Source organism: Tubulanus polymorphus, chromosome 1 (assembly GCF_964204645.1).
Source record: "Tubulanus polymorphus chromosome 1, tnTubPoly1.2, whole genome shotgun sequence".
NCBI classification, from domain to species: Eukaryota; Metazoa; Nemertea; class Palaeonemertea; order Tubulaniformes; family Tubulanidae; genus Tubulanus; species Tubulanus polymorphus.
This window is the reverse complement of record NC_134025.1, coordinates 13,340,965-13,364,118: the sequence shown is the minus strand read 5'-3', so window position 1 is coordinate 13,364,118 and position 23,154 is coordinate 13,340,965.

The following is a 23,154-nucleotide window of genomic DNA, read 5'->3' as shown; positions in this document are numbered from 1 at the left end:
CCGTGTTGTACGGCCTCTGCTAGCGTCATATCTTTTCCGGTTAATGGATCGATAAATGCGTTTCTTTTTGCGTCGAAAACACCAATCTCGATAGCTTCTTCGATACTTAGGTTTTTTGGTACTGTCGCCGGTTTATTAGTGAGAACATCCGACAGCGCGACGGATTTGCCTGTAGTTTCGTCGATAACGTTGCCAGTGTGTGCGTCGACAAGACCATCGGAAATGGCTTGATTTAATTGAACGGCGCTGCCATCTGAAGCAGTTATCGCTGACGAGGTGGCGTCGATCAATCCGTCGGAGATGGCCGATAGTAATTTTACTTTGCTACCAGTATTTGGGTCGATGATTGTATTGTCATCACTATCGAAAAAACCCCGTTCAACGGCTTCATTCAGCGTCATCTTCGGTTTCGAATAGGTACTCACCACTCCCGAGTCAATGGCTTGTGACAAGTCAACCAGTTTTCCGGTCGATGGACTAAACACCTTTCCTGATTGGCCATCAACGATACCGGCAGAAATTGCTTGAGAAAGTGTTGTCGACTCTCCGGACGGCGTCTTTACTTTAGTCGATGTTCCGTCAATCAAACCAGTGGCGACCGCATCAGCGAGGTTCATCTTTCTGCCCGTTTGTGGGTCTACGAATGTGTTTCCGTTCATCAATCCAGCAGAAATGGCTTCGTCAATGGTCATTCCACGTACTGGCATTGTAACGGCTAGTTTCGCGCCTGTCTGTAATGCTTGCTCGACATCGATAACTTGTCCACTGTTAGGGTCGATCAGTTTACCGGAATCGGGGTCTATCATGCCTGTGTTAATGACGTCTTGAAGACTTATTTCCCGATCGCTGTCAGTTGCCAGTTTCAGTTTACTCAATTTTCCGTCAATCACTCCCTCTTTCACCGCATCAATGATTGACAAGCGATTTCCGCTGTTTGGATCGATCACTGTGTTCGATTTGGCATCGTAAATACCTTTGCCGAGCGCTTCATCCAACGTCATTGGTTCCGGTTGCCTAACATCGGATGAAACAGCGCCATTGTTAACAGCATCCGACAGTGAAATTATCTGTCCGGTAGTTTGGTCGGCAACCTTTCCAGTTGTGGCATCTACGATTCCGGATGAAAGAGCTTCATTGAGTGACACGTCTCCGGTCAGCGTTTTTACTTTGCTCGCCTCCGCGTCGATTTTCCCGCTGGTAATAGCCGAAACCAAACTCATCCGACTGCCGTTGATGGGGTCCACGAAAGTGTTGGTCTTTTCATCGTAAAGACCGCTTTTTACTGCTTCGTCGACGGTCAGCGATTTAAGTGGTGGAACATCCTCTTCGACTGAGCTAACCAATCCTTTGGAGACAGCTTCAGCGAGGCACACTGCCTGGCCTGTCTTTTGGTCGTTAATAATTCCTGTTTCGCCGTCGATACTACCAGTTGCAATAGCTCGGCCAACGGTCATGAAATCACCATCAGATGTTTTCACGTGTGATCTTTCAGCGCTGACCAATCCGTGTTGTACGGCCTCTGCTAGCGTCATATCTTTTCCGGTTAATGGATCGATAAATGCGTTTCTTTTTGCGTCGAAAACACCAATCTCGATAGCTTCTTCGATACTTAGGTTTTTTGGTACTGTCGCCGGTTTATTAGTGAGAACATCCGACAGCGCGACGGATTTGCCTGTAGTTTCGTCGATAACGTTGCCAGTGTGTGCGTCGACAAGACCATCGGAAATGGCTCGATTTAATTGAACGACGCTGCCATCTGAAGCAGTTATCGCTGACGAGGTGGCGTCGATCACTCCGTCGGAGATGGCCGATAGTAATTTTACATTGCTACCAGTATTCGGGTCGATTATTGTATTGTCATCACTATCGTAAAGACCCCGTTCAACGGCTTCATTCAGCGTCATCTTCGGTTTCGAATAGGTACTCACCACTCCCGAGTCAATGGCTTGTGACAAGTCAACCAGTTTTCCGGTCGATGGACTAAACAGCTTTCCTGATTGGCCATCAACGATACCGGCAGAAATTGCTTGAGAAAGTGTTGTCGACTCTCCGGACGGCGTCTTTACTTTAGTCGACGTTCCGTCAATCAAACCAGTGGCGACCGCATCAGCGAGGTTCATCTTTCTGCCCGTTTGTGGGTCTACGAATGTGTTTCCGTCCATCAATCCAGCAGAAATGGCTTCGTCAATGGTCATTCCACGTACTGGCATTGTATCGGCTAGTTTCGCGCCTGTCTGTAATGCTTGCTCGACATCGATAACTTGTCCACTGTTAGGGTCGATCAGTTTACCGGAATCGGGGTCTATCATGCCTGTGTTAATGACGTCTTGAAGACTTATTTCCCGATCGCTGTCAGTTGCCAGTTTCAGTTTACTCAATTTTCCGTCAATCACTCCCTCTTTCACCGCATCAATGATTGACAAGCGATTTCCGCTGTTTGGATCGATCACTGTGTTTGATTTGGCATCGTAAATACCTTTGCCGAGCGCTTCATCCAACGTCATTGGTTCCGGTTGCCTAACATCGGATGAAACAGCGCCATTGTTAACAGCATCCGACAGTGAAATTATCTGTCCGGTAGTTTGGTCGGCAACCTTTCCAGTTGTGGCATCTACGATTCCGGATGAAAGAGCTTCATTGAGTGACACGTCTCCGGTCAGCGTTTTTACTTTGCTCGCCTCCGCGTCGATTTTCCCGCTGGTAATAGCCGAAACCAAACTCATCCGACTGCCGTTGATGGGGTCCACGAAAGTGTTGGTCTTTTCATCGTAAAGACCCCTTTTTACTGCTTCGTCGACAGTCAGCGATTTAAGTGGTGGAACATCCTCTTCGACTGAGCTAACCAATCCTTTGGAGACAGCTTCAGCGAGGCACACTGCCTGGCCTGTCTTTTGGTCGTTAATAATTCCTGTTTCGCCGTCGATACTACCAGTTGCAATAGCTCGGCCAACGGTCATGAAATCACCATCAGATGTTTTCACGTGTGATCTTTCAGCGCTGACCAATCCGTGTTGTACGGCCTCTGCTAGCGTCATATCTTTTCCGGTTAATGGATAGATAAATGCGTTTCTTTTTGCGTCGAAAACACCGATCTCGATAGCTTCTTCGATACTTAGGTTTTTTGGTACTGTCGCCGGTTTATTAGTGAGAACATCCGACAGCGCGACGGATTTGCCTGTAGTTTCGTCGATAACGTTGCCAGTGTGTGCGTCGACAAGACCATCGGAAATGGCTCGATTTAATTGAACGACGCTGCCATCTGAAGCAGTTATCGCTGACGAGGTGGCGTCGATCACTCCGTCGGAGATGGCCGATAGTAATTTTACTTTGCTACCAGTATTTGGGTCGATGATTGTATTGTCATCACTATCGTAAAGACCCCGTTCAACGGCTTCATTCAGCGTCATCTTCGGTTTCGAATAGGTACTCACCACTCCCGAGTCAATGGCTTGTGACAAGTCAACCAGTTTTCCGGTCGATGGACTAAACAGCTTTCCTGATTGGCCATCAACGATACCGGCAGAAATTGCTTGAGAAAGTGTTGTCGACTCTCCGGACGGCGTCTTTACTTTAGTCGACGTTCCGGCAATCAAACCAGTGGCGACCGCATCAGCGAGGTTCATCTTTCTGCCCGTTTGTGGGTCTACGAATGTGTTTCCGTCCATCAATCCAGCAGAAATGGCTTCGTCAATGGTCATTCCACGTACTGGCATTGTATCGGCTAGTTTCGCGCCTGTCTGTAATGCTTGCTCGACATCGATAACTTGTCCACTGTTAGGGTCGATCAGTTTACCGGAATCGGGGTCTATCATGCCTGTGTTAATGACGTCTTGAAGACTTATTTCCCGATCGCTGTCAGTTGCCAGTTTCAGTTTACTCAATTTTCCGTCAATCACTCCCTCTTTCACCGCATCAATGATTGACAAGCGATTTCCGCTGTTTGGATCGATCACTGTGTTCGATTTGGCATCGTAAATACCTTTGCCGAGCGCTTCATCCAACGTCATTGGTTCAGGTTGCCTAACATCGGATGAAACAGCGCCATTATTAACAGCATCCGACAGTGAAATTATCTGTCCGGTAGTTTGGTCGGCAACCTTTCCAGTTGTGGCATCTACGATTCCGGATGAAAGAGCTTCATTGAGTGACACGTCTCCGGTCAGCGTTTTTACTTTGCTCGCCTCCGCGTCGATTTTCCCGCTGGTAATAGCCGAAACCAAACTCATCCGACTGCCGTTGATGGGGTCCACGAAAGTGTTGGTCTTTTCATCGTAAAGACCCCTTTTTACTGCTTCGTCGACAGTCAGCGATTTAAGTGGTGGAACATCCTCTTCGACTGAGCTAACCAATCCTTTGGAGACAGCTTCAGCGAGGCACACTGCCTGGCCTGTCTTTTGGTCGTTAATAATTCCTGTTTCGCCGTCGATACTACCAGTTGCAATAGCTCGGCCAACGGTCATGAAATCACCATCAGATGTTTTCACGTGTGATCTTTCAGCGCTGACCAATCCGTGTTGTACGGCCTCTGCTAGCGTCATATCTTTTCCGGTTAATGGATCGATAAATGCGTTTCTTTTTGCGTCGAAAACACCAATCTCGATAGCTTCTTCGATACTTAGGTTTTTTGGTACTGTCGCCGGTTTATTAGTGAGAACATCCGACAGCGCGACGGATTTGCCTGTAGTTTCGTCGATAACGTTGCCAGTGTGTGCGTCGACAAGACCATCGGAAATGGCTCGATTTAATTGAACGACGCTGCCATCTGAAGCAGTTATCGCTGACGAGGTGGCGTCGATCACTCCGTCGGAGATGGCCGATAGTAATTTTACTTTGCTACCAGTATTTGGGTCGATGATTGTATTGTCATCACTATCGTAAAGACCCCGTTCAACGGCTTCATTCAGCGTCATCTTCGGTTTCGAATAGGTACTCACCACTCCCGAGTCAATGGCTTGTGACAAGTCAACCAGTTTTCCGGTCGATGGACTAAACACCTTTCCTGATTGGCCATCAACGATACCGGCAGAAATTGCTTGAGAAAGTGTTGTCGACTCTCCGGACGGCGTCTTTACTTTAGTCGACGCTCCGTCAATCAAACCAGTGGCGACCGCATCAGCGAGGTTCATCTTTCTGCCCGTTTGTGGGTCTACGAATGTGTTTCCGTCCATCAATCCAGCAGAAATGGCTTCGTCAATGGTCATTCCACGTACTGGCATTGTATCGGCTAGTTTCGCGCCTGTCTGTAATGCTTGCTCGACATCGATAACTTGTCCACTGTTAGGGTCGATCAGTTTACCGGAATCGGGGTCTATCATGCCTGTGTTAATGACGTCTTGAAGACTTATTTCCCGATCGCTGTCAGTTGCCAGTTTCAGTTTACTCAATTTTCCGTCAATCACTCCTTCTTTCACCGCATCAATGATTGACAAGCGATTTCCGCTGTTTGGATCGATCACTGTGTTCGATTTGGCATCGTAAATACCTTTGCCGAGCGCTTCATCCAACGTCATTGGTTCAGGTTGCCTAACATCGGATGAAACAGCGCCATTGTTAACAGCATCCGACAGTGAAATTATCTGTCCGGTAGTTTGGTCGGCAACCTTTCCAGTTGTGGCATCTACGATTCCGGATGAAAGAGCTTCATTGAGTGACACGTCTCCGGTCAGCGTTTTTACTTTGCTCGCCTCCGCGTCGATTTTCCCGCTGGTAATAGCCGAAACCAAACTCATCCGACTGCCGTTGATGGGGTCCACGAAAGTGTTGGTCTTTTCATCGTAAAGACCCCTTTTTACTGCTTCGTCGACAGTCAGCGATTTAAGTGGTGGAACATCCTCTTCGACTGAGCTAACCAATCCTTTGGAGACAGCTTCAGCGAGGCACACTGCCTGGCCTGTCTTTTGGTCGTTAATAATTCCTGTTTCGCCGTCGATACTACCAGTTGCAATAGCTCGGCCAACGGTCATGAAATCACCATCAGATGTTTTCACGTGTGATCTTTCAGCGCTGACCAATCCGTGTTGTACGGCCTCTGCTAGCGTCATATCTTTTCCGGTTAATGGATCGATAAATGCGTTTCTTTTTGCGTCGAAAACACCGATCTCGATAGCTTCTTCGATACTTAGGTTTTTTGGTACTGTCGCCGGTTTATTAGTGAGAACATCCGACAGCGCGACGGATTTGCCTGTAGTTTCGTCGATAACGTTGCCAGTGTGTGCGTCGACAAGACCATCGGAAATGGCTCGATTTAATTGAACGACGCTGCCATCTGAAGCAGTTATCGCTGACGAGGTGGCGTCGATCAATCCGTCGGAGATGGCCGATAGTAATTTTACTTTGCTACCAGTATTTGGGTCGATGATCGTTTTGTCATCACTATCGTAAAGACCCCGTTCAACGGCTTCATTCAGCGTCATCTTCGGTTTCGAATAGGTACTCACCACTCCCGAGTCAATGGCTTGTGACAAGTCAACCAGTTTTCCGGTCGATGGACTAAACACCTTTCCTGATTGGCCATCAACGATACCGGCAGAAATTGCTTGAGAAAGTGTTGTCGACTCTCCGGACGGCGTCTTTACTTTAGTCGACGCTCCGTCAATCAAACCAGTGGCGACGGCATCAGCGAGGTTTATCTTTCTGCCCGTTTGTGGGTCTACGAATGTGTTTCCGTCCATCAATCCAGCAGAAATGGCTTCGTCAATGGTCATTCCACGTACTGGCATTGTATCGGCTAGTTTCGCGCCTGTCTGTAATGCTTGCTCGACATCGATAACTTGTCCACTGTTAGGGTCGATCAGTTTACCGGAATCGGGGTCTATCATGCCTGTGTTAATGACGTCTTGAAGACTTATTTCCCGATCGCTGTCAGTTGCCAGTTTCAGTTTACTCAATTTTCCGTCAATCACTCCTTCTTTCACCGCATCAATGATTGACAAGCGATTTCCGCTGTTTGGATCGATCACTGTGTTCGATTTGGCATCGTAAATACCTTTGCCGAGCGCTTCATCCAACGTCATTGGTTCAGGTTGCCTAACATCGGATGAAACAGCGCCATTGTTAACAGCATCCGACAGTGAAATTATCTGTCCGGTAGTTTGGTCGGCAACCTTTCCAGTTGTGGCATCTACGATTCCGGATGAAAGAGCTTCATTGAGTGACACGTCTCCGGTCAGCGTTTTTACTTTGCTCGCCTCCGCGTCGATTTTCCCGCTGGTAATAGCCGAAACCAAACTCATCCGACTGCCGTTGATGGGGTCCACGAAAGTGTTGGTCTTTTCATCGTAAAGACCCCTTTTTACTGCTTCGTCGACAGTCAGCGATTTAAGTGGTGGAACATCCTCTTCGACTGAGCTAACCAATCCTTTGGAGACAGCTTCAGCGAGGCACACTGCCTGGCCTGTCTTTTGGTCGTTAATAATTCCTGTTTCGCCGTCGATACTACCAGTTGCAATAGCTCGGCCAACGGTCATGAAATCACCATCAGATGTTTTCACGTGTGATCTTTCAGCGCTGACCAATCCGTGTTGTACGGCCTCTGCTAGCGTCATATCTTTTCCGGTTAATGGATCGATAAATGCGTTTCTTTTTGCGTCGAAAACACCGATCTCGATAGCTTCTTCGATACTTAGGTTTTTTGGTACTGTCGCCGGTTTATTAGTGAGAACATCCGACAGCGCGACGGATTTGCCTGTAGTTTCGTCGATAACGTTGCCAGTGTGTGCGTCGACAAGACCATCGGAAATGGCTCGATTTAATTGAACGACGCTGCCATCTGAAGCAGTTATCGCTGACGAGGTGGCGTCGATCAATCCGTCGGAGATGGCCGATAGTAATTTTACTTTGCTACCAGTATTTGGGTCGATGATCGTTTTGTCATCACTATCGTAAAGACCCCGTTCAACGGCTTCATTCAGCGTCATCTTCGGTTTCGAATAGGTACTCACCACTCCCGAGTCAATGGCTTGTGACAAGTCAACCAGTTTTCCGGTCGATGGACTAAACACCTTTCCTGATTGGCCATCAACGATACCGGCAGAAATTGCTTGAGAAAGTGTTGTCGACTCTCCGGACGGCGTCTTTACTTTAGTCGACGCTCCGTCAATCAAACCAGTGGCGACCGCATCAGCGAGGTTCATCTTTCTGCCCGTTTGTGGGTCTACGAATGTGTTTCCGTCCATCAATCCAGCAGAAATGGCTTCGTCAATGGTCATTCCACGTACTGGCATTGTATCGGCTAGTTTCGCGCCTGTCTGTAATGCTTGCTCGACATCGATAACTTGTCCACTGTTAGGGTCGATCAGTTTACCGGAATCGGGGTCTATCATGCCTGTGTTAATGACGTCTTGAAGACTTATTTCCCGATCGCTGTCAGTTGCCAGTTTCAGTTTACTCAATTTTCCGTCAATCACTCCTTCTTTCACCGCATCAATGATTGACAAGCGATTTCCGCTGTTTGGATCGATCACTGTGTTCGATTTGGCATCGTAAATACCTTTGCCGAGCGCTTCATCCAACGTCATTGGTTCAGGTTGCCTAACATCGGATGAAACAGCGCCATTGTTAACAGCATCCGACAGTGAAATTATCTGTCCGGTAGTTTGGTCGGCAACCTTTCCAGTTGTGGCATCTACGATTCCGGATGAAAGAGCTTCATTGAGTGACACGTCTCCGGTCAGCGTTTTTACTTTGCTCGCCTCCGCGTCGATTTTCCCGCTGGTAATAGCCGAAACCAAACTCATCCGACTGCCGTTGATGGGGTCCACGAAAGTGTTGGTCTTTTCATCGTAAAGACCCCTTTTTACTGCTTCGTCGACAGTCAGCGATTTAAGTGGTGGAACATCCTCTTCGACTGAGCTAACCAATCCTTTGGAGACAGCTTCAGCGAGGCACACTGCCTGGCCTGTCTTTTGGTCGTTAATAATTCCTGTTTCGCCGTCGATACTACCAGTTGCAATAGCTCGGCCAACGGTCATGAAATCACCATCAGATGTTTTCACGTGTGATCTTTCAGCGCTGACCAATCCGTGTTGTACGGCCTCTGCTAGCGTCATATCTTTTCCGGTTAATGGATCGATAAATGCGTTTCTTTTTGCGTCGAAAACACCGATCTCGATAGCTTCTTCGATACTTAGGTTTTTTGGTACTGTCGCCGGTTTATTAGTGAGAACATCCGACAGCGCGACGGATTTGCCTGTAGTTTCGTCGATAACGTTGCCAGTGTGTGCGTCGACAAGACCATCGGAAATGGCTCGATTTAATTGAACGACGCTGCCATCTGAAGCAGTTATCGCTGACGAGGTGGCGTCGATCAATCCGTCGGAGATGGCCGATAGTAATTTTACTTTGCTACCAGTATTTGGGTCGATGATCGTTTTGTCATCACTATCGTAAAGACCCCGTTCAACGGCTTCATTCAGCGTCATCTTCGGTTTCGAATAGGTACTCACCACTCCCGAGTCAATGGCTTGTGACAAGTCAACCAGTTTTCCGGTCGATGGACTAAACAGCTTTCCTGATTGGCCATCAACGATACCGGCAGAAATTGCTTGAGAAAGTGTTGTCGACTCTCCGGACGGCGTCTTTACTTTAGTCGACGTTCCGTCAATCAAACCAGTGGCGACCGCATCAGCGAGGTTCATCTTTCTGCCCGTTTGTGGGTCTACGAATGTGTTTCCGTCCATCAATCCAGCAGAAATGGCTTCGTCAATGGTCATTCCACGTACTGGCATTGTATCGGCTAGTTTCGCGCCTGTCTGTAATGCTTGCTCGACATCGATAACTTGTCCACTGTTAGGGTCGATCAGTTTACCGGAATCGGGGTCTATCATGCCTGTGTTAATGACGTCTTGAAGACTTATTTCCCGATCGCTGTCAGTTGCCAGTTTCAGTTTACTCAATTTTCCGCCAATCACTCCCTCTTTCACCGCATCAATGATTGACAAGCGATTTCCGCTGTTTGGATCGATCACTGTGTTTGATTTGGCATCGTAAATACCTTTGCCGAGCGCTTCATCCAACGTCATTGGTTCCGGTTGCCTAACATCGGATGAAACAGCGCCATTGTTAACAGCATCCGACAGTGAAATTATCTGTCCGGTAGTTTGGTCGGCAACCTTTCCAGTTGTGGCATCTACGATTCCGGATGAAAGAGCTTCATTGAGTGACACGTCTCCGGTCAGCGTTTTTACTTTGCTCGCCTCCGCGTCGATTTTCCCGCTGGTAATAGGCGAAACCAAACTCATCCGACTGCCGTTGATGGGGTCCACGAAAGTGTTGGTCTTTTCATCGTAAAGACCCCTTTTTACTGCTTCGTCGACAGTCAGCGATTTAAGTGGTGGAACATCCTCTTCGACTGAGCTAACCAATCCTTTGGAGACAGCTTCAGCGAGGCACACTGCCTGGCCTGTCTTTTGGTCGTTAATAATTCCTGTTTCGCCGTCGATACTACCAGTTGCAATAGCTCGGCCAACGGTCATGAAATCACCATCAGATGTTTTCACGTGTGATCTTTCAGCGCTGACCAATCCGTGTTGTACGGCCTCTGCTAGCGTCATATCTTTTCCGGTTAATGGATAGATAAATGCGTTTCTTTTTGCGTCGAAAACACCGATCTCGATAGCTTCTTCGATACTTAGGTTTTTTGGTACTGTCGCCGGTTTATTAGTGAGAACATCCGACAGCGCGACGGATTTGCCTGTAGTTTCGTCGATAACGTTGCCAGTGTGTGCGTCGACAAGACCATCGGAAATGGCTCGATTTAATTGAACGACGCTGCCATCTGAAGCAGTTATCGCTGACGAGGTGGCGTCGATCACTCCGTCGGAGATGGCCGATAGTAATTTTACTTTGCTACCAGTATTTGGGTCGATGATTGTATTGTCATCACTATCGTAAAGACCCCGTTCAACGGTTTCATTCAGCGTCATCTTCGGTTTCGAATAGGTACTCACCACTCCCGAGTCAATGGCTTGTGACAAGTCAACCAGTTTTCCGGTCGATGGACTAAACAGCTTTCCTGATTGGCCATCAACGATACCGGCAGAAATTGCTTGAGAAAGTGTTGTCGACTCTCCGGACGGCGTCTTTACTTTAGTCGACGTTCCGGCAATCAAACCAGTGGCGACCGCATCAGCGAGGTTCATCTTTCTGCCCGTTTGTGGGTCTACGAATGTGTTTCCGTCCATCAATCCAGCAGAAATGGCTTCGTCAATGGTCATTCCACGTACTGGCATTGTATCGGCTAGTTTCGCGCCTGTCTGTAATGCTTGCTCGACATCGATAACTTGTCCACTGTTAGGGTCGATCAGTTTACCGGAATCGGGGTCTATCATGCCTGTGTTAATGACGTCTTGAAGACTTATTTCCCGATCGCTGTCAGTTGCCAGTTTCAGTTTACTCAATTTTCCGTCAATCACTCCCTCTTTCACCGCATCAATGATTGACAAGCGATTTCCGCTGTTTGGATCGATCACTGTGTTCGATTTGGCATCGTAAATACCTTTGCCGAGCGCTTCATCCAACGTCATTGGTTCAGGTTGCCTAACATCGGATGAAACAGCGCCATTGTTAACAGCATCCGACAGTGAAATTATCTGTCCGGTAGTTTGGTCGGCAACCTTTCCAGTTGTGGCATCTACGATTCCGGATGAAAGAGCTTCATTGAGTGACACGTCTCCGGTCAGCGTTTTTACTTTGCTCGCCTCCGCGTCGATTTTCCCGCTGGTAATAGCCGAAACCAAACTCATCCGACTGCCGTTGATGGGGTCCACGAAAGTGTTGGTCTTTTCATCGTAAAGACCCCTTTTTACTGCTTTGTCGACAGTCAGCGATTTAAGTGGTGGAACATCCTCTTCGACTGAGCTAACCAATCCTTTGGAGACAGCTTCAGCGAGGCACACTGCCTGGCCTGTCTTTTGGTCGTTAATAATTCCTGTTTCGCCGTCGATAATACCAGTTGCAATAGCTCGGCCAACGGTCATGAAATCACCATCAGATGTTTTCACGTGTGATCTTTCAGCGCTGACCAATCCGTGTTGTACGGCCTCTGCTAGCGTCATATCTTTTCCGGTTAATGGATCGATAAATGCGTTTCTTTTTGCGTCGAAAACACCAATCTCGATAGCTTCTTCGATACTTAGGTTTTTTGGTACTGTCGCCGGTTTATTAGTGAGAACATCCGACAGCGCGACGGATTTGCCTGTAGTTTCGTCGATAACGTTGCCAGTGTGTGCGTCGACAAGACCATCGGAAATGGCTCGATTTAATTGAACGACGCTGCCATCTGAAGCAGTTATCGCTGACGAGGTGGCGTCGATCACTCCGTCGGAGATGGCCGATAGTAATTTTACTTTGCTACCAGTATTTGGGTCGATGATTGTATTGTCATCACTATCGTAAAGACCCCGTTCAACGGCTTCATTCAGCGTCATCTTCGGTTTCGAATAGGTACTCACCACTCCCGAGTCAATGGCTTGTGACAAGTCAACCAGTTTTCCGGTCGATGGACTAAACACCTTTCCTGATTGGCCATCAACGATACCGGCAGAAATTGCTTGAGAAAGTGTTGTCGACTCTCCGGACGGCGTCTTTACTTTAGTCGACGCTCCGTCAATCAAACCAGTGGCGACCGCATCAGCGAGGTTCATCTTTCTGCCCGTTTGTGGGTCTACGAATGTGTTTCCGTCCATCAATCCAGCAGAAATGGCTTCGTCAATGGTCATTCCACGTACTGGCATTGTATCGGCTAGTTTCGCGCCTGTCTGTAATGCTTGCTCGACATCGATAACTTGTCCACTGTTAGGGTCGATCAGTTTACCGGAATCGGGGTCTATCATGCCTGTGTTAATGACGTCTTGAAGACTTATTTCCCGATCGCTGTCAGTTGCCAGTTTCAGTTTACTCAATTTTCCGTCAATCACTCCTTCTTTCACCGCATCAATGATTGACAAGCGATTTCCGCTGTTTGGATCGATCACTGTGTTCGATTTGGCATCGTAAATACCTTTGCCGAGCGCTTCATCCAACGTCATTGGTTCAGGTTGCCTAACATCGGATGAAACAGCGCCATTGTTAACAGCATCCGACAGTGAAATTATCTGTCCGGTAGTTTGGTCGGCAACCTTTCCAGTTGTGGCATCTACGATTCCGGATGAAAGAGCTTCATTGAGTGACACGTCTCCGGTCAGCGTTTTTACTTTGCTCGCCTCCGCGTCGATTTTCCCGCTGGTAATAGCCGAAACCAAACTCATCCGACTGCCGTTGATGGGGTCCACGAAAGTGTTGGTCTTTTCATCGTAAAGACCCCTTTTTACTGCTTCGTCGACAGTCAGCGATTTAAGTGGTGGAACATCCTCTTCGACTGAGCTAACCAATCCTTTGGAGACAGCTTCAGCGAGGCACACTGCCTGGCCTGTCTTTTGGTCGTTAATAATTCCTGTTTCGCCGTCGATACTACCAGTTGCAATAGCTCGGCCAACGGTCATGAAATCACCATCAGATGTTTTCACGTGTGATCTTTCAGCGCTGACCAATCCGTGTTGTACGGCCTCTGCTAGCGTCATATCTTTTCCGGTTAATGGATCGATAAATGCGTTTCTTTTTGCGTCGAAAACACCAATCTCGATAGCTTCTTCGATACTTAGGTTTTTTGGTACTGTCGCCGGTTTATTAGTGAGAACATCCGACAGCGCGACGGATTTGCCTGTAGTTTCGTCGATAACGTTGCCAGTGTGTGCGTCGACAAGACCATCGGAAATGGCTCGATTTAATTGAACGACGCTGCCATCTGAAGCAGTTATCGCTGACGAGGTGGCGTCGATCAATCCGTCGGAGATGGCCGATAGTAATTTTACTTTGCTACCAGTATTTGGGTCGATGATCGTTTTGTCATCACTATCGTAAAGACCCCGTTCAACGGCTTCATTCAGCGTCATCTTCGGTTTCGAATAGGTACTCACCACTCCCGAGTCAATGGCTTGTGACAAGTCAACCAGTTTTCCGGTCGATGGACTAAACACCTTTCCTGATTGGCCATCAACGATACCGGCAGAAATTGCTTGAGAAAGTGTTGTCGACTCTCCGGACGGCGTCTTTACTTTAGTCGACGTTCCGGCAATCAAACCAGTGGCGACCGCATCAGCGAGGTTCATCTTTCTGCCCGTTTGTGGGTCTACGAATGTGTTTCCGTCCATCAATCCAGCAGAAATGGCTTCGTCAATGGTCATTCCACGTACCAGCATTGTATCGGCTAGTTTCGCGCCTGTCTGTAATGCTTGCTCGACATCGATAACTTGTCCACTGTTAGGGTCGATCAGTTTACCGGAATCGGGGTCTATCATGCCTGTGTTAATGACGTCTTGAAGACTTATTTCCCGATCGCTGTCAGTTGCCAGTTTCAGTTTACTCAATTTTCCGTCAATCACTCCCTCTTTCACCGCATCAATGATTGACAAGCGATTTCCGCTGTTTGGATCGATCACTGTGTTCGATTTGGCATCGTAAATACCTTTGCCGAGCGCTTCATCCAACGTCATTGGTTCCGGTTGCCTAACATCGGATGAAACAGCGCCATTGTTAACAGCATCCGACAGTGAAATTATCTGTCCGGTAGTTTGGTCGGCAACCTTTCCAGTTGTGGCATCTACGATTCCGGATGAAAGAGCTTCATTGAGTGACACGTCTCCGGTCAGCGTTTTTACTTTGCTCGCCTCCGCGTCGATTTTCCCGCTGGTAATAGCCGAAACCAAACTCATCCGACTGCCGTTGATGGGGTCCACGAAAGTGTTGGTCTTTTCATCGTAAAGACCCCTTTTTACTGCTTCGTCGACGGTCAGCGATTTAAGTGGTGGAACATCCTCTTCGACTGAGCTAACCAATCCTTTGGAGACAGCTTCAGCGAGGCACACTGCCTGGCCTGTCTTTTGGTCGTTAATAATTCCTGTTTCGCCGTCGATACTACCAGTTGCAATACCTCGGCCAACGGTCATGAAATCACCATCAGATGTTTTCACGTGTGATCTTTCAGCGCTGACCAATCCGTGTTGTACGGCCTCTGATAGCGTCATATCTTTTCCGGTTAATGGATCGATAAATGCGTTTCTTTTTGCGTCGAAAACACCAATCTCGATAGCTTCTTCGATACTTAGGTTTTTTGGTACTGTCGCCGGTTTATTAGTGAGAACATCCGACAGCGCGACGGATTTGCCTGTAGTTTCGTCGATAACGTTGCCAGTGTGTGCGTCGACAAGACCATCGGAAATGGCTCGATTTAATTGAACGACGCTGCCATCTGAAGCTGTTATCGCTGACGAGGTGGCGTCGATCACTCCGTCGGAGATGGCCGATAGTAATTTTACTTTGCTACCAGTATTTGGGTCGATGATTGTATTGTCATCACTATCGTAAAGACCCCGTTCAATGGCTTCATTCAGCGTCATCTTCGGTTTCGAATAGGTACTCACCACTCCCGAGTCAATGGCTTGTGACAAGTCAACCAGTTTTCCGGTCGATGGACTAAACACCTTTCCTGATAAGCCATCGACGATACCGGTAGAAATTGCTTGAGAAAGTGTTGTCGACCCTCCGGACGGCGTCTTTACTTTTTTCGACATTCCGTCAATCAAACCAGTGGCGACCGCATCAGCGAGGTTCATCTTTCTGCCCGTTTGTGGATCTACGAATGTGTTTCCGTCCATCAATCCAGCAGAAATGGCTTCGTCAATGGTAATTCCACGTACTTGCGTTGTATCGGCTAGTTTCGCGCCTGTTTGTAATGCTTGCTCGACATCGATAACTTGTCCACTGTTAGGGTCGATCAGTTTACCGGAATCGGGGTCTATCATGCCTGTGTTAATGACGTCTTGAAGACTTATTTCCCGATCGCTGTCAGTTGCCAGTTTCAGTTTACTCAATTTTCCGTCAATCACTCCTTCTTTCACCGCATCAATGATTGACAAGCGATTTCCGCTGTTTGGATCGATCACTGTGTTCGATTTGGCATCGTAAATACCTTTGCCGAGCGCTTCATCCAACGTCATTGGTTCCGGTTGCCTAACATCGGATGAAACAGCGCCATTGTTAACAGCATCCGACAGTGAAATTATCTGTCCGGTAGTTTGGTCGGCAACCTTTCCAGTTGTGGCATCTACGATTCCGGATGAAAGAGCTTCATTGAGTGACACGTCTCCGGTCAGCGTTTTTACTTTGCTCGCCTCCGCGTCGATTTTCCCACTGGTAATAGCCGAAACCAAACTCATCCGACTGCCGTTGATGGGGTCCACGAAAGTGTTGGTCTTTTCATCGTAAAGACCCCTTTTTACTGCTTCGTCGACGGTCAGCGATTTAAGTGGTGGAACAACCGCTTCGACTGAGCTAACCAATCCTTTGGAGACAGCTTCAGCGAGGCACACTGCCTGGCCTGTCTTTTGGTCGTTAACAATTCCTGTTTCGCCGTCGATACTACCAGTTGCAATAGCTCGGCCAACGGTCATGAAATCACCATCAGATGTTTTCACGTGTGATCTTTCAGCGCTGACCAATCCGTGTTGTACGGCCTCTGCTAGCGTCATATCTTTTCCGGTTAATGGATCGATAAATGCGTTTCTTTTTGCGTCGAAAACACCAATCTCGATAGCTTCTTCGATACTTAGGTTTTTTGGAACTGTCGCCGGTTTATTAGTGAGAACATCCGACAGTGCGACGGATTTGCCTGTAGTTTCGTCGATAACGTTGCCAGTGTGTGCGTCGACAAGACCATCGGAAAGGGCTCGATTTAATTGTACGACGCTGCCATCTGATGCAGTTATCGCTGACGAAGTGGCGTCGATCAATCCGTCGGAGATGGCCGATAGTAATTTTACTTTGCTACCAGTATTTGGGTCGATGATTGTATTGTCATCACTATCGTAAAGACCCCGTTCAACGGCTTCATTCAGCGTCATCTTCGGTTTCGAATAGGTACTCACCACTCCCGAGTCAATGGCTTGTGACAAGTCAACCAGTTTTCCGGTCGATGGACTAAACCCCTTTCCTGATTGGCCATCGACGATACCGGTAGAAATTGCTTGAGAAAGTGTTGTCGACCCTCCGGACGGCGTCTTTACTTTAGTCGACGTTCCGTCAATCAAACTAGTGGCGACCGCATCAGCGAGTTTCATCTTGCTGCGTGTTTGCGGGTCTACGAATGTGCCGAGAGTTTCTTCCAACATCATTGGCTCCAGTTTCGTTACATCGGATGAAACAGCGCTATTGTTAACATCGCCCGACAGTGAAAATATATGTTTGTTTGCTTGACCAGAAGCGACATCTAAAGATTGCTCAATTGAACATCTTTGTTTCTCAGCTAGATCTTTTCCACTTTCTGTTGCAGGCGTCCATTCCTTGCCTTTTCTTCCATATTCCGGTGTTGCAGCTAGGTCTTGTTCATAAAATGATTTTCTCTGTTCCTCGTGGTGATTTTCCCCCTCGAAATCTCGAATCATACGTCTATCAAAATGATAACTCTTCGGCCTTTTGCTTTTGGCCAATCTCCTTTTCCTCATTACCAATCCTGGATGATATACAGATGGTCTTTCTCCTTTGACTTCCGTTAGTATCTTAATGGCTGTTGAATCCTTGCTCTTCAAAACTGACTTTGGAAATGCAGAATGTTCCTTAGTTGTAGGCGTGGCACCCAACTTTTCGAATTGATTTTCCAAGTTATCACATATATCATCGGTGCTTTTTGTGGTAGAAGACCTCGTACCCAGGAAAATGTACATTATACTATCAGATGACTGTGATAGCTCGTTTAACATAAGGTAATTGTCAAATGCATATAGATCTGTTTCTGAATATGAACGTTCCGGGATATTAACTCCAGCGTTGTCGATACCAGGATCTGATTGAGTATATTTTCTATGCATTCTTGAACCATATTGATCAAATGTGTCTTCATCGGTAAAACTGTTTAGTTCAAAAATCGGTGGAAGTGTACCTGTACATCCATGCACCTTAGGTGTGTTTGCAAACAGCTTTCCATTTTTTGCATAATCATTTGAACTGACATCGTTTTCGTTGAGCATGGAAATGTCATTCCAAGATTTTGACATGCGTACAGACATATTCGATAATGTTTCGCTGATGTCTTTCTGGTTTACGCCATATCGTTTTTTTGAATCATATACGTTCGAACGCTCTGGTGTGGCAGTTTCTCCTGCTGTTTTATCTAAATTAGCTTGTTGAGTCAAATAATGCGGTGCAGTGATTATTTTCCCTCTGGTATCTTTCATTATGATATCTTTACATTCATCGTACAATTCTCTGCCCATATCACCTTTTTGCAGAGTTGCACAAATGCTACTAGAACCTGCCTTGTTATCGTCTAGGAAAGTCAGGTCACTAACTGCGCCTGGTTCACTTTCCTGCGGACTGCTCAATTCCTGGACATCATCATTTTCAGCTAAGTGAACTGATGTAGGCATATTCTCAATATGGGAGTTGGTTGAACCTTCACCGTCGAAGCTACCAGCTGATGCCTTGAATACCTGATCGTTAATACGAATGTTTAATGATTGTGAAATGTTACTTACCTTAGTCATTGGAATATCCTGATGAGCATGTATATTGCGTGAATCAAAACCCACAGAGTCTGCATGTTTTGAAAACATGGTTATTTCATTCTCTTCTTCTTTCACCGGTGTACCACATGCTATTCCTTTAGTTTCTTTGACAGCTATATCTTCTGGCACTGGTGGTATCAACAAGCCTTGATCCACCAACGCACTTAGTATCAAACTATCTGGCTGGTTCACCATATCCAATGTATATATATTTGACGAACATTCATCTCGTTCTCCTATACTATGCAACCGCGGCTGGTGCACTTTTACTGTGCCCTTATCATAAGAAGTTATAGAGCTTACTTCAAAAAGATAATCCGCTCGGTCTATTCCATCAGTATGCCACACTTCATTGGCCGAACGTTCCATCAGCCTTCGTCTTGAGAAAGATCGTGTCTTCCTCCTTAAACCATTGGGGACATTTACCGAGAGATCTTTATCCCGAATTGATGTACACCACACATCAATGGGCGCGAGTTTAAAGTTTAAGTCATCATTTTTAAATGATATTTTTTGACATTCATTGGGATCAGAATTTTTGCAACTGTCCATCACCGTGACATCAATGTCTGTCAAGGGCAAAACGTACTTTCCAAAACTGTCAGGGGTATCATATTCAATCTCCACTTTATGAAAACCATGATCTAAACCCTCGGTATGCCAAATAGGGAGCTGCTTAGACATAAGTGTGAACCATCTCTTCAACGCCTTTTTACTGTATGGCTGACCATTTGATGGTGAATGATAGGAAACTGGTTCGCTTGGATGTACGGATGACCATAAATCAATAGGTGCAATATCAAATTCTCCTTTTTGTATAGAATGATTAAGTTGTGCTGAGATATCCATATTTCCATCAGGTCCATATATGGATTCGGATTCACTACCCTGCAAGTAGTCTGCAGGCCCAATATCTCTGTCGTCAATATTTCGTCTTCGGCAAGATGAAATTCCTCTTTTACTCGGGGATATAAAATGAGACTCCATAGTTATTTCTGTATTTGCTATTCCATCATTTTGCCATTCATCGGTGATGCAAATTCTTAGTTTTTTTAACAAAACTTTATTTGGACATGGGCCAATTTTTCTCCTAGGATGGGAAACCGATAAAGGTTTCGGAATTGCTGACAGATTAGTCCAGATATCGATGGCAGACTTCCAAAGACGATTTGAAATTTTGATTTTCTTTAAACATGTTTGTGCCCTAACTTTCTGAGATTTTGCGGAATCATCATCTGGAATTGGTATCTCAGGTGGAACCAGTTTTCCATAACCAATAATTCCTCCACACAAGTACTCAATTTCAGTAGCACCATGCTCTGTTCCTAACCCATCAGTACTCCAAGGTCGAATTGTTATTGATTCAAGATGTGCTGGGTTATGAAAACGTTTGATTTCCTTTCGCTCGTGACAAAGTGGTGGTTGGTAAGCATCGCATGGCCTATCAAAGTCATCCGTATTCGACCAAATTTCAAGTTGTGAAGTACTGAGCTCTTCTAAGAGCAAAGTGATTGTATGAACTTCTGCGAGAAAATGTTTTTTTGGCAATGGAAAGTCAAATTTATCTCTACCTACTTGATCAGTTAGTGGATTAATTATACACTCAACATCCATTTTCTTCATAGAATCAAACTTTTTACTCTCTTGAGTTAATTTGTTGTTATCAACAATCAAATCTGTTTCTACAGGTTTTATGTCATCGGTTGATCTACATTTTGGTTGAATGATGCTAGCATATTTTGCATCATCATGGGCATTATCTGGAGTCATATGTCTTGTTGCCTCATAGCTTAGATTAACCATGGGCGAACGCGTTTCATGCAAATCGGTTGTGGCAGTTTGCATGAGAGGTATGTGTGAAGCTGCCACACGGCCAGTTACTCGCCGCATTTTGGGATCTACCTGCCCAGTGGCAGGTGCAATGTCTAATATATTTGTATCCCCAGATGGCAGGAGTATATTGAAATGTTGAGCATCTATCGTCCCACCCTGTATAGCTTCATCTAACCTTCCTGTTTTTGGATTGGTAAATTCATTCCGCAATATTCCACTTTTCATCACATCAGGTAATTTGAAACTCGTTGTGCTAGAATTATTGCTTTGGATGTAACCTTTTGGCACATTTTTTTCGTCAGACAAATCATTATTTTCTTCAATTTTTTCTGTAGACATGCCCTTGAATTCTCGTTGGTCTTCATTCATTCGTACATCAGAAACAACAATCCGCCTTTCAATAGCAACTGGCAGAGAAATCAATCTGCCGGTCATTTGATCTAATACCTGTCCGGAACACGAGTCCACGAGTCCGTCAGTCATAGCATCTTTCAGGGATAATCTTCCGCCATTGGGAATAGCTAGTTTTGTAGTTTCGTCATCTATCAAACCACTAGTTATGGCAGACGCTAGATTATATTTGACGTCAGTTCTTGGGTCCAAAAATGTTTTAGCAGTTTCATCATAAAGATCATTTTCAACTGCTTCAAGTAGCGTTTGAGGCCTAATGAATCTCGGTTCTGCAGTCACTGATATTTTTGCTCCGAAATTATTTGAAAGTGATACCGATCCATTGTGAAATGCCGATGCATATTCAACTTCAATCTTAGATTCTCCTTTTACATCTAAGCCATCTGTGGCCCAAACTGCCATAATAAGTCCAGCAAGGTTTTTTGCATTTTGGTAGCGCATGGGAGGAACGTCATTTGGTGGTTCAAAACAGACCAGGCTTTTTGCATCAGGGTCAGAGTTGGCCCATGTTTCTAATGGAGCGAAATCAAGATAGTCTAAGCACTCCTTGATTAATCTATTATTTTCGGATGTCATCCTACACATTGTATCACCAGTCTTACCCAATGGTACTTCCGTCTTCCAAATGTCTTGTATTATTGCCTCCAATGGCACCGTAAATGACTCACCATGAGTAGTCGCGTCTACGATTGGTCCTTTTAAAATATTTCCATGGCCATCGGTACTCCATCGATTTGTGGCAGTTACCTGAAGTAGCATTGGTCTTCTGATCATTTTTTCATGCGCATCAACTGTATCCGGTTGGCTTCCAGCCGTGGTTAAGTGTCCATCGTCATAATTTGACCATAATTCAACGGCAGCGATTTCTAGTCCATTAAGAATGTCATTCATCTGACTGTGAGCATATTCAGTGCCAGTAGATGGTACTTGCACGCCTTCCCTTGTTACAATGCTTCCGGGTATACTATAAATAGGAGCAGTTTCTGGTAAAATTGAAGGCACTTTAGATATTGGACAGATTCGGGAAGGCAGATCTGCCCTAACCGTGGTAGCATGTTGTTTCTCAGCGTGATGTACATTATTTGCGAACGTCTCAATACGGCATGGAACCTGTTGGACTCTGTCCTGAGACGTAGCTGAATCATTCTCGGAGATTGACAGGACAGTATTGTTTCCCGTGACCTGCTGGTCTAGCAGATGCATTGTAATCAATTCAGGGCTTTCTAGAGACAACTCTGTGACCGCATAATTTCGAGAAGACAATGGTATATCAATGGCTACAAGATTTGATTCTAATGTCTGGCCTGGGGGTGTCATTGTTACTTCTATTTTGTCATCAGCATCAGTTCCATTCCCTTCCCAGATCTCGGTTTTGGTAATACCTAATGTTAGTCTAGATGGCTTCGAATCCAGCCTTTCTGTAATTGCATCAAAAAATTTCTGAGAAGCTGTCACGGGTATTGGCTGTGGCGGACAGGCCATTACGGGAGTATGATCATAATCGGTCGACCACACTTCAAGAGACCCTCGGCCAAGTCTATCCAATGTTCGCGTGCCAGGTTGCTCTTCGCTTGATAATCGCTCACTGATAATTCTATGCGAAACAGCTACAGACGTATTATGGCCTTCAATTAGATCTGGTATTCGACTCGCCTCGCCACTACCCTGTTCATTATTAGCTGGCCAACTTTCAGCACTAAAACATTCCGAGTGAAAATTATCATGAATGTTAAAGTTCAACAAGTCTGAAAAGATCAATGCTCGTCTCCGCTCTTCATCCCGATTAGGATCCCGTTTATTCCGTCGAGACGACGGATCGGGACATTTGAAATGTACAATTTGGCACCTTATCATCTCGTCGCTGTATCTTTCTCTGTCAGGTTCAATGTTTCCAAGATCGGATTCATCTGATAGATGCTCATCACCAGTATGAACATCTTCAGATTTTGCCCCTCGTTGTTTTTTCTCACCCTTAGGTACTGAAATGTCAATTTGTTCTGTACTTTTACTATCCTCACGTTTCCGATCTGATAAGGTCCGTTTGTTATTCAACTGTACACAATCATTATAATCGGGATGATAACCAATTACGAAGGTGCCTTCACTTACAACGGTATCATTTGACATGCCTTCGTGTGTAATGGAATCGATGTCAGCTGTACTAGATTCTATTCCTGGTGTCAAATATCCAAAAAGAGATGCATTTCTGTCATTAGATGTGTTATTCCAAACATCCGTATCCGTGACAATCACATTTTCTGGTAGTCTTCGTGTAGGTATAACTACACGCAATTCATCTGGCAGAAGGGCTACTCCA